The sequence below is a fragment of the Canis lupus genome, chromosome X, assembly GCF_003254725.2.
Source record: "Canis lupus dingo isolate Sandy chromosome X, ASM325472v2, whole genome shotgun sequence".
NCBI lineage: Eukaryota > Metazoa > Chordata > Mammalia > Carnivora > Canidae > Canis > Canis lupus.
In genome coordinates this window covers 98103022-98112557 of record NC_064281.1, presented here as the reverse complement: position 1 = coordinate 98112557, position 9536 = coordinate 98103022, and positions in this window count along the sequence as shown.

The following is a 9536-nucleotide window of genomic DNA, read 5'->3' as shown; positions in this document are numbered from 1 at the left end:
ATTGTAAATTATATAGTAGGTTAATGCAAAATATTAATAATAAGGGAAATAGGGTTTGTTGTACATGCAAAACATACTATTTTTGCCACTTTTTTGGTATATCTAAATATATTCTAAAGCTAGAAAATTATATTAAAAGTTAAAAATATGTTGGCGCACCTGTAGAGCATGTGACTCTAGATCTCAGAATTGTGAATTTGAGCCTCACATTAGGTGTGGAACTTCCAAGAAGGGCTGCCTATGTGGCTCAGTCAGTTAAGCATCTGCCTTTGGCTCAGGTCATGATTCTGGGGTCCTGGGACTGAGCCCTGCATCAGGCTCCTTGCTCATCAGGAAGCCTACTTCACCCTCTCCTTCTGTTCTCTCTCTCAGGCTCTCTCTTGCAAATAAATAAAATCTTACTAAATAAATAAGTTTAAAAATGTTATTTATAGTCTGATTTCAATTATGTCCAAACAATGTAAATCTACACAAAATCCAGAGGTAAGCACACAAAACATTGAGAGTTCATTTTGATTGATGGTTACGAAGACATGATTTTCATATTAAAAGCAAACATGTAAACTTTATTAATATAAATAAAAATTTCCTTGAATTTTCAAGCCAGAAACGAAGTTCCAATACACATGGGCATTGTGGATCTGCCTGTGATCATAAATGATATTGCAAATGGCCACCTTATATATAAATCTTTCTTGCACTTCAGATTGTTTCTTTAGGACAGATTCCTAGAAGTGGGTGGAATTATTAATAGATGTGATACTCTAAGAAAGATTATAAATATTTATACTCTTACAAGCCATTTTTTTGTAATTTCATCTACTGTTTTTCTGCCTAGTGTTTCCCAATGCAGAGATGAAATATTTACCTACATTTTTTCTTATTTTTTAATAATAAATTTATTTTTTATTGGTGTTCAATTTGCCAACATACAGAATAACACCCAGTGCTCATCCCGTCAACTGCTCCCCTCAGTGCTTGTCACCCCGTCACTCCATCCCCCCGCCCACCTCCCCTTCCACCACCCCTAGTTCGTTTCCCAGAGTTAGGAGTCTTCATGTTCTGTCTCCCTTTCTGATATTTCCTACCCATTTCTTCTCCCTTCCCTTCTATTCCCTTTCACTATTATTTATATTCCCCAAATGAATGAGACCATACAATGTTTGTCCTTCTCCGATTGACTTACTTCACTCAGCATAATACCCTCCAGTTCCATCCATGTTGAAGCAAATGGTGGGTATTTGTCATTTCTAATGGCTGAGTAATATTCCATTGTATACATAAACTACATCTTCTTTATCCATTCATCTTTCGATGGACAACGAGGCTCCTTCCCCAGTTGGGCTATTGTGGACATTGCTGCTATAAACATCGGGGTGCAGGTGTCCCGGCGTTTCATTGCATCTGTATCTTTTGGGTAAATCCCCAACAGTGCAATTGCTGGGTTGTAGGGCATTTAAGTCATATATATTAACCTTTTCTATCTTGTTATTCATACAGAAGAATTTTTAAAGTTAGGTTTTTGAAAAGGATGCAATTTAGGGAAGTAAAACTATCTTTCCATAATGTTTTGATTATTGATTTACTTGTATTAAAAATGGAAATTATGAGTAGCTTATTTTTCTTGATCTCTAAAATGAAGAGATTACCAAAAGAGTACTTGCAAAGATTAAGGACTACTTCTAATTTAGGTAACCACCTCCAGGTTCAGGTTCAAGTACTCATCAGCTGGGAACAATAATAAAATATATATATGTCCTTGTAGGAAGAGAGTTTAGGTTCTTATGATAGCTCCAGAGATATCTTGATTATGTCCCTAATAGGTACGTACCCAAGACGCAGGAGCAAGAAACAATGTCTGCTCTACCACAGTTTATATTTTTTCAATTCATATTTTTATTTTAGAAAAATTTAGGTGTTTTAATAGATCTTTCTCAGCTTTATTAAAAACTCTGCTCAGCAGAGAACTTGCTTTTCCTTCTCCCTCTGCCCCTCCCCAGGCTGTTCTCTCTCTCTCTCTCTGTCTCTCACTCTCACTCATGCTCTCTCCCTCAAACAAATAAATACAATCTTTTAAAAAAGTAAGCATAAATAAAATGAATGGATAAATATTTTTTAAAATTACAATTCTATTCTGGAAAAAATATCTTATATACATTTGAGTGATTGGAACAAAGAGTTTTTGCATATAAAATAAGTGGTAGCTTAATGGTACATCATATAATAGTATCAAAATATTATTCTTTTCCTACATTGCCTCATTCTTCTAAGTCATAAAAAGATTAGGTTTCATTCTTTTAGGATGGATAATGGGGAAAGGCATTATTTAAGAATAAAAACTCAATGTATTTTCTTTGAGTTGCATTTAATTTTCAAATATACTAGCTTTCCTCAGTGTTAACAGGATCAAGCCTATTAATTCTGAATTAATTGGTACTGATATTTCAGGTAGCACTGCATTAATATCCAGAAAATGCTTCAGTTCAAAATTTGACTTTTCATACAGAATATACGTGAAAAATTATATTCCCTTTTGCTTAAATTCTAGATTATTGAATGTATTAAATATATCTAGTAAGAGAACATTTTCTTTTCTGTACATTCTTTTTTAATAATAAATTTATTTTTTATTGGTGTTCAATTTGCCAACATACAGAATAACATCCAGTACTCATCCCGTCAAGTGCCCACCTCAGTGCCTGCCACCCAGTCACTCCCACACCCGCCCACCTCCCCTTCCACCACCCCTAGTTCGCTTTCCAGAGTTAGGAGTCTTCCATGTTCTGTCTCCCTTTCTGATAGTGAAAGGGAATAAAGGGGAAAGGAGGAAAAATAAGTGGGAAATTTTCTGTACATTCTTAAAGCAATAAGCCAAAACTCTATTGAACTCAGATTTTGTGTTCACTCCCATAGTAATTAAGTTGTGATTTTTAAAGGGAATATGAAGATATGAGAATTATTGTCAAAAGACTACAGTTTTAGATCTGTCACTAACTTTCTGATTGACTTTGGGAGGGTCACTTAATCATCTGCATGTTTGTCTCCTTTTTTTGGAAAAAAATTATAAGATTTATTTTTTAAGCTTTGTTTCTGTTTCTGGAAAGCCAATCTGGCTTGATACTAATGTAACCAGGGAATAGAAGAGTGTTTGGCACAGAGTAAGTGCTCAATAAAGGTTTATTGAATTCGTGGACTTGCCCTTAATTATTTATTTATTTACTTAGTTAGTTATACTGCAAAAAGCTTTATTACCATTTGATCCATGGCTTAGGAGAGAGCTCCAAGGGATTTGACCTTTTTAGTATTATTGTCTTTTTTTAAGATTTTATTTATTTATTCATGAGAGGCACAGAGAGGGGTGGGGGCAGAGACACAGGCAGAGGGAGACACAGGTAGAGGGAGAAGCAGGCCCCAAGCAGGGAGCCCGACGTGAGACTCGATCCCGGGTCTCCAGGATCAGGCCCTAGGCCGAAGGTGGCGCCAAACCGCTGAGCCACCCAGGCTGCCCCAGCATTATTGTCTTTTGTATAGAAGAGAATATAAGTCAGTTTTATTCCAAATAAAAAGAAAATGCAGTTCTTACCATTAAAAAATCAACACTTCAAAATTAATATTTATAGTCTTTATGTTCTCTATTGATTCTTTTTTTTAAAGATTTTATTTATTTATTCATGAGAGACAGAAAGAGAGAGAGAGAGAGAGAGAGAGAGAGAGAGAGAGTCAGAGACACAAGCAGAAGGAGAAGCAGGCTCCATGCAGGGAGCCTGACGTGGGACTCAATCCCAGGTCTCCAGGATCAGGCCCTGGGCTGAAGGTGGCACTAAACCGCTGAGCCACCCGGGCTGCCTTCTATTGATTCTTTTAACTATAGTTGTATCAGTTGAATATTGCTCATTCCAAATTGTCATTCAGAAAATGTGAACACTTCGAATTAAACTAGTGGAGATTTAAAGCATATAACAAGGGCAACCCCGGTGGTTCAATGGTTTAGCGCCGCCTTTGGCCGGGGGTGTGATCCTAGAGACCCGGGATCGAGTCCCACATCGGGCTTCCTGCATGGAGCCTGCTTCTCCCTCTGCCTGTGTCTCTACCTCTATCTCTCTGTTTCTTGTGAATAAATAAATAAATATCTTAAAAAAAAATACCCGGTGCTCATCACAGGTGCCCTCCTTAATGCCCATCACCCATGTAGTACTTCCACCCTTCCTGCCCTCCTTCAGCCCTAAATTTGTTCTCTATAGTTAAGAGTTTTTTATGATTTGCCTCCCTCTCTGTTTTTATCTTATGTTTCCTTCTCTTCCCCTATGTTCATGTTTGGTTTCTTAAATTCTACATGTGAATGAAATCATATATTTGTCTTTTTCTGATGACATATTTTGCCTAGTATAACACACTGTAGTTCCAACCACACTGTTGCAAACAGCAAAATTCCATTCTTTTGGATGGCTGAGTTATATTCCATCACATGTATACATACCATTAATTTTTATTCTATTCATCAGTCAGTGAACATTTGGCTCTTCCCATAATTTGGCTATTGTTGATAGCACTGCTATAAACATTGGGGTGGACGTGCCCCTTCAAATCAGCATATTTGTGTCCTTTGTATAAGTACCTAGTAATGCCATTGCTGGGTCATTGGGCAGTTCAATTTCTAACTTTTTGACAAACCTCAATACTGTTTTCCAGAGTGGCTGCACCGATTTATATTTCCACCAACTGTGTAAGAGGGCTCTCTATTTTCTGCATCCTTGTCATTATCTGTTGTTTCTTGAGTTGTTACTTTTACTCATCCCAACAGGAGTGAGATGGTGTCTCATTATGGTTTTGATTTGTATTTCCCTGATGATGGGTGATGTTGAACATTTTATAATCTGTCTGTTAGCCATTTGAATATCTTCCTTGGTGAAATGTCTGTTCATGTCTTCAGCCCATTTCTTAACTGGATTATTTATTTTGGGAGTGTTGATTTTGATGAGTTCTTAATAAATTCTGGATACTAGCCTTTTATCTGATATGTCATTTGCGAATATCTACTCCCATTCTGTCAGATGCCTTTTAGTTTTGTTTTCTTCACTGTACAAAAGCTTTTTATCTTGATGAGGTCCCAATACTTCATTCTTGCTTTTATTCCCCTTGCCTCCAGAGACATATCTAGTGAGAAGTTGCTGCAGCTGATGTCAAAGAGGTGCTGCCTGTGTTCTCTTCTAGGATTTTGATGAAATCCTGTCTCACCTTTAGGTCTTTCATCTACTTTGAGTTTATTTTTTCATATGGTATAAGAAAGTGATCCAGTTTCATTCTTTCGCATGTGGCTGTCCAATTTTCCCAACACCATTTATTGAATACACTGTCTTTTTCCATTGGATATTCTTTCTTGCTTTGGTGAAGATTAGTTGACCCTAGAGTTGGGGGTCCATTACTGGGTTCTCTATTCTGTTCATTGATCTATGTGTCTGTTTTTGTGCCAGTACCATACTGTCTTGATGATTACAGCTTTATAATGCAGTTTGAAGTCTGAGATTGTGATGCTTTCTGCTTTGCTTTGCTTTTTCAACATTACTTTGACTATTCAAATTCTTCTCTGGCTCCATACAAATTTTAGGATTGTTTGTTCTAGGTCTGTGAAAAATGCTTGTGTTATTTTGATTGGAACTGCTTTGAATGCATAGATTTCATTGAATAATATAGACATTTTAACAATGATTGTTCTTCCAATTCATGACATGGAATGTTTTTCCACTACCTTGTGTCTTTTTCAATTTGTTTCATAAGTGTTCTATAGTTTTCAGCATACAGATGCTTTACTTCTTTGCTTAGGTTTATTTCTAGGTATCTTAAGTTTCTTTTGTGCAGTTGTAAGTGGGATCAAATCCTTGATTTCTCTTTCTTCTGCTTCACTATCGGTATGTAGAAATGCAACAGATTTCTGTACATTGATTTTATAACTGAGGACTGCTGTATTCATGCATCAGCTCCATCAATTTTTTTGGTGGTCAGGTTTTCTGTCATGTGGAGAGTATCACGTCATGTGGAGAGTGAAAATTTGACTTCCTCTTTGCCAATTTGAATGTGTTTTATTTCTATTTGTTATCTGATTGCTGAAGTTAGGACTTCCAGTATTATGTTGAACAACAGTGGTGAGAGTGGACATCCCTGTCTTCTTTCTGACCTTAGGGAAAAAGCTCTCAATTTTTTGCAATCAAGGATGATGTTAGCTGTGGAATTTCATATATGCCCTTTATGATGTTGAGGTATGTTCCTTCTATCCCTATATTCTTGATGCTTTTTATCAAGAAAGGATGCTGTGTTGTGATAAATGTTCTTCCTATATCTATTAAAAGGATCATATGGGTTTTATCCTTTCTTTTATTATGCAGTGTACCACGTTGATTGATTTGTGAATAATGAACCAGTCCTGCAGCCCAGGAATAAATCCTGCTTCATCATTGTGAATAATTCTTTTAATGTACTGTTAGGTTTGGTTAGCTAGTATCTTGAGAATTTTTGTATCCATGTTATTCAGGGATATTGTTCTGCAATTTCCTTTTTCAGTGGGGTTATTATCTGGTTTTGGAATGAAGGTAATGCTGGCCTCATACAATGAGTTTGAAAGTTTTACTTCCATTTCCATTTTTTGGAAGAGTTTCAGAAGACTAGATATTAATTTTTCTTTACATGTCTGGTAGAATTCCTCTGGGAAGCCATCTGGCCCTGGACTTTTGTTTGTTGGGAGATTTTTGATTACTGCTTCAATTTATTTGCTGGTTATTGTTCTGGACAGGCTTTCTATTCCTTCCTGCTTCATTTTTGGTAGTTTATATGTTTTTAGGAATTGATCTATTTCTTCCAGATTACCCAATTTGTTGGCAAATAATTTTTCATAATAATCTTTTATAACTGTATTTCTTTGGTTTTGGTTGTGATTTCTTGTCTTTTACTTGTGATTTTATTTATTTGGATCTGTTCTCTTTTCTTTTTTGATAAGTGTGATTAAGGGTTTATCAATTTTGTTAATTCTTTCAAAGAAACAGTTCTTAGTTTCCTTCATCTATTCTGTTTCTTTTTGGTATCTGTATCATTAATTTCTGCTCTAAACCTAATTATTTCCTTTATTTGACTGTTTTCAGGCTTTATTTTATATTCCTTTTCCAGCTTCTTTAGGTGTAAGGTTAGGTTGTATATTTGAGATTTTTCTTGCTTCTTGAAGAAGGCCTGTATTATTATGTTCCACCTTTGTTGCATCCCAAAGGTTTTGGACTGTCATTTGTTCATTTTCATTTGCCTCTGTGTATTTTCTTACTCCTTCTTTAATTTTCTGAATAACCAATTCATTCTTTAGTAGGATGTTGTTTAACTTACATGTATTTTTGGCCTTCCCTATTTTTTCTTTGGTTGACTTCAACTTTCATAGTATTATGGTCTGAAAATATGCATGATATGATTGCAACCTATTTGTACTGGCTGAGGCCTGATTTGTGACCCAGTATGTGATCTATTTTGGATAATGTTCCACAGGCACTTGAAAAGAATGTGTATCCTGTCACTTTAAGTCAAAATACTGTGAATATATCTGTGAAGTCCATCTGGACCAGTGTGTCATTCAAAGCCCTTGTTTCCTTGTTGATCGGCTGCTTAGATGCTCTGTCCATTGTTGTGAGTAGGATGTTAAAGTCCCCTACTATTATTGTATTATTATCAATGTGTTTATTTAATTTTGCTATTGATGCTTGATAGAATTAGCTGCTCCAAAGTTGGGGGCATAAATATTTACAATTGTTAGATCTTCTTGTTAGAGAGGCCCTTTTATTATGATATAGTGTCCTTCTTCTTCTATTATTACAGTCTTTGGTTTAACATCTATTTTTGTCTGCTACAAGTATGACTACTACACCTTCCTTTTGAGATCCACTAACATAATAGATGGTTCTCCATCCCTCCCTTTCAAACTGTAGGTGTTTTGGGGTCTAAAATGAGTCTCTTGTAGACAGTATATCAATGGGTCTTGCTTTTTTTTAAAGATTTATTTATTTACTCATGATAAGCATAGAGAGAGAGAGAGAGGCAGAGACACAAGAGGAGGGAGAAGCAGGCTCCATGCCGGGAGCGCGACGCGGCACCCGATCCCGAGACTCCCTGGGCCAAAGGCAGGCGCCAAACCGCTGAGCCACCCAGGGATCCCCTGGGTCTTGCTTTTTTAATCCATTCTGATACCCTATGTCTTTTGATTGGAGCATTGAGTCCATTTACAGTCAGAGTGATTATTAATAGATATGATTTTAGTGCCATTGTATTACGTAAAGGCTCTGTTCCTGTAGTTTGTCTCTGTCCTTTCCAGTCATTATCACTTTCAGTCTCCCTTTCCTGCTCAGAGGGTCCCCTTTAGTATTTCTTGCAGAGATGGTTTAGTGTTCACAAACTGGTTTAGTTTTTGCTTATCTTAGAAACTATCTCTCCTAGTCTGAATGACAGACTTGCTGGAGAAAGTATTCTTGGCTGCATATTTTCCTCATTAAGCATGTTGAATATATCATCCCACTGCTTTCTGGCCTAACAATTTTCTGTGAATAAGTCTGCAGCTAATATAGTGTTTCTACCCTTGTAGGATAAGGACATTTTTTTCCCTAGCTGTTTTCAGAATTCTCTCTTTATCTTTGTATTTTGCAAGTTTCACTATTATATGTTTTGGTCTTGAGTTCTCTAAGTCTATATTCATGATTGATAAGTTTTCTTTCCTTCTTCTTTTGAGTTTCATTATTTTCCATAATTGTATCTTCTCTATCACCTCTTCAATCCTCTGCTTCTTCTATCTTCATTGTGATTAATTTACTCAGTTTTGCATCTCAGTTATGACATTTTTTATTTTGACCTGACTGGTTTTTAGGTCTTTTATCTGTAGCCAGGTTTTCTCTGGTGTCTTACATGCTACTTTCAACCCCAGCTAATATTCTTAATGATGGTTAAAGGTTCTTGTTCAGAAAGATTGCTTTTATCTGTTTTGAGAAAATCCCAGCTGTGATCTTCCTTTTGCAGAGAATTTCTCTGTCTTGTCATTCTGTCTAGGTTTCACTCTTTTTTGTATTATGAAAAATTGCTATGTTTCCTGCTCCTGAGAGTAATACTATATTAAGAAGGGATCCTACACTATCCAGGGCCTGGCACTTCAGGAAGTGTTTCTGGTGTATGCTGTTTGCATTCTGCTGTTGTGTTTTGGCTGTTCTTCCCACAGATCAGTCCTCTGTAGAGCTCCTTCTTGCTTGCTATGGGGAGTGTTTGGACCTTGAACAAAGAGTGGTTTGATTTGTTTGTTAAGAAAAAACTGATTTTAAAAAAGCCCGATTCAAAAAAAAAAAAAAAAAGAGAGAGAGAGAGACAGAGAAAGAAAAGGAACAAAAAAGCAAATAAACTGACAGACAAAATCTATAACTCTGATTCCAAAGAAAAAATAAAGAAAAAAAGAAAAGAAAAGATGTCTGGTCCAAAAAAAGAGAAATGAGACAAACAAATCAAGAAATGAACAAAAACCTATAAACCTG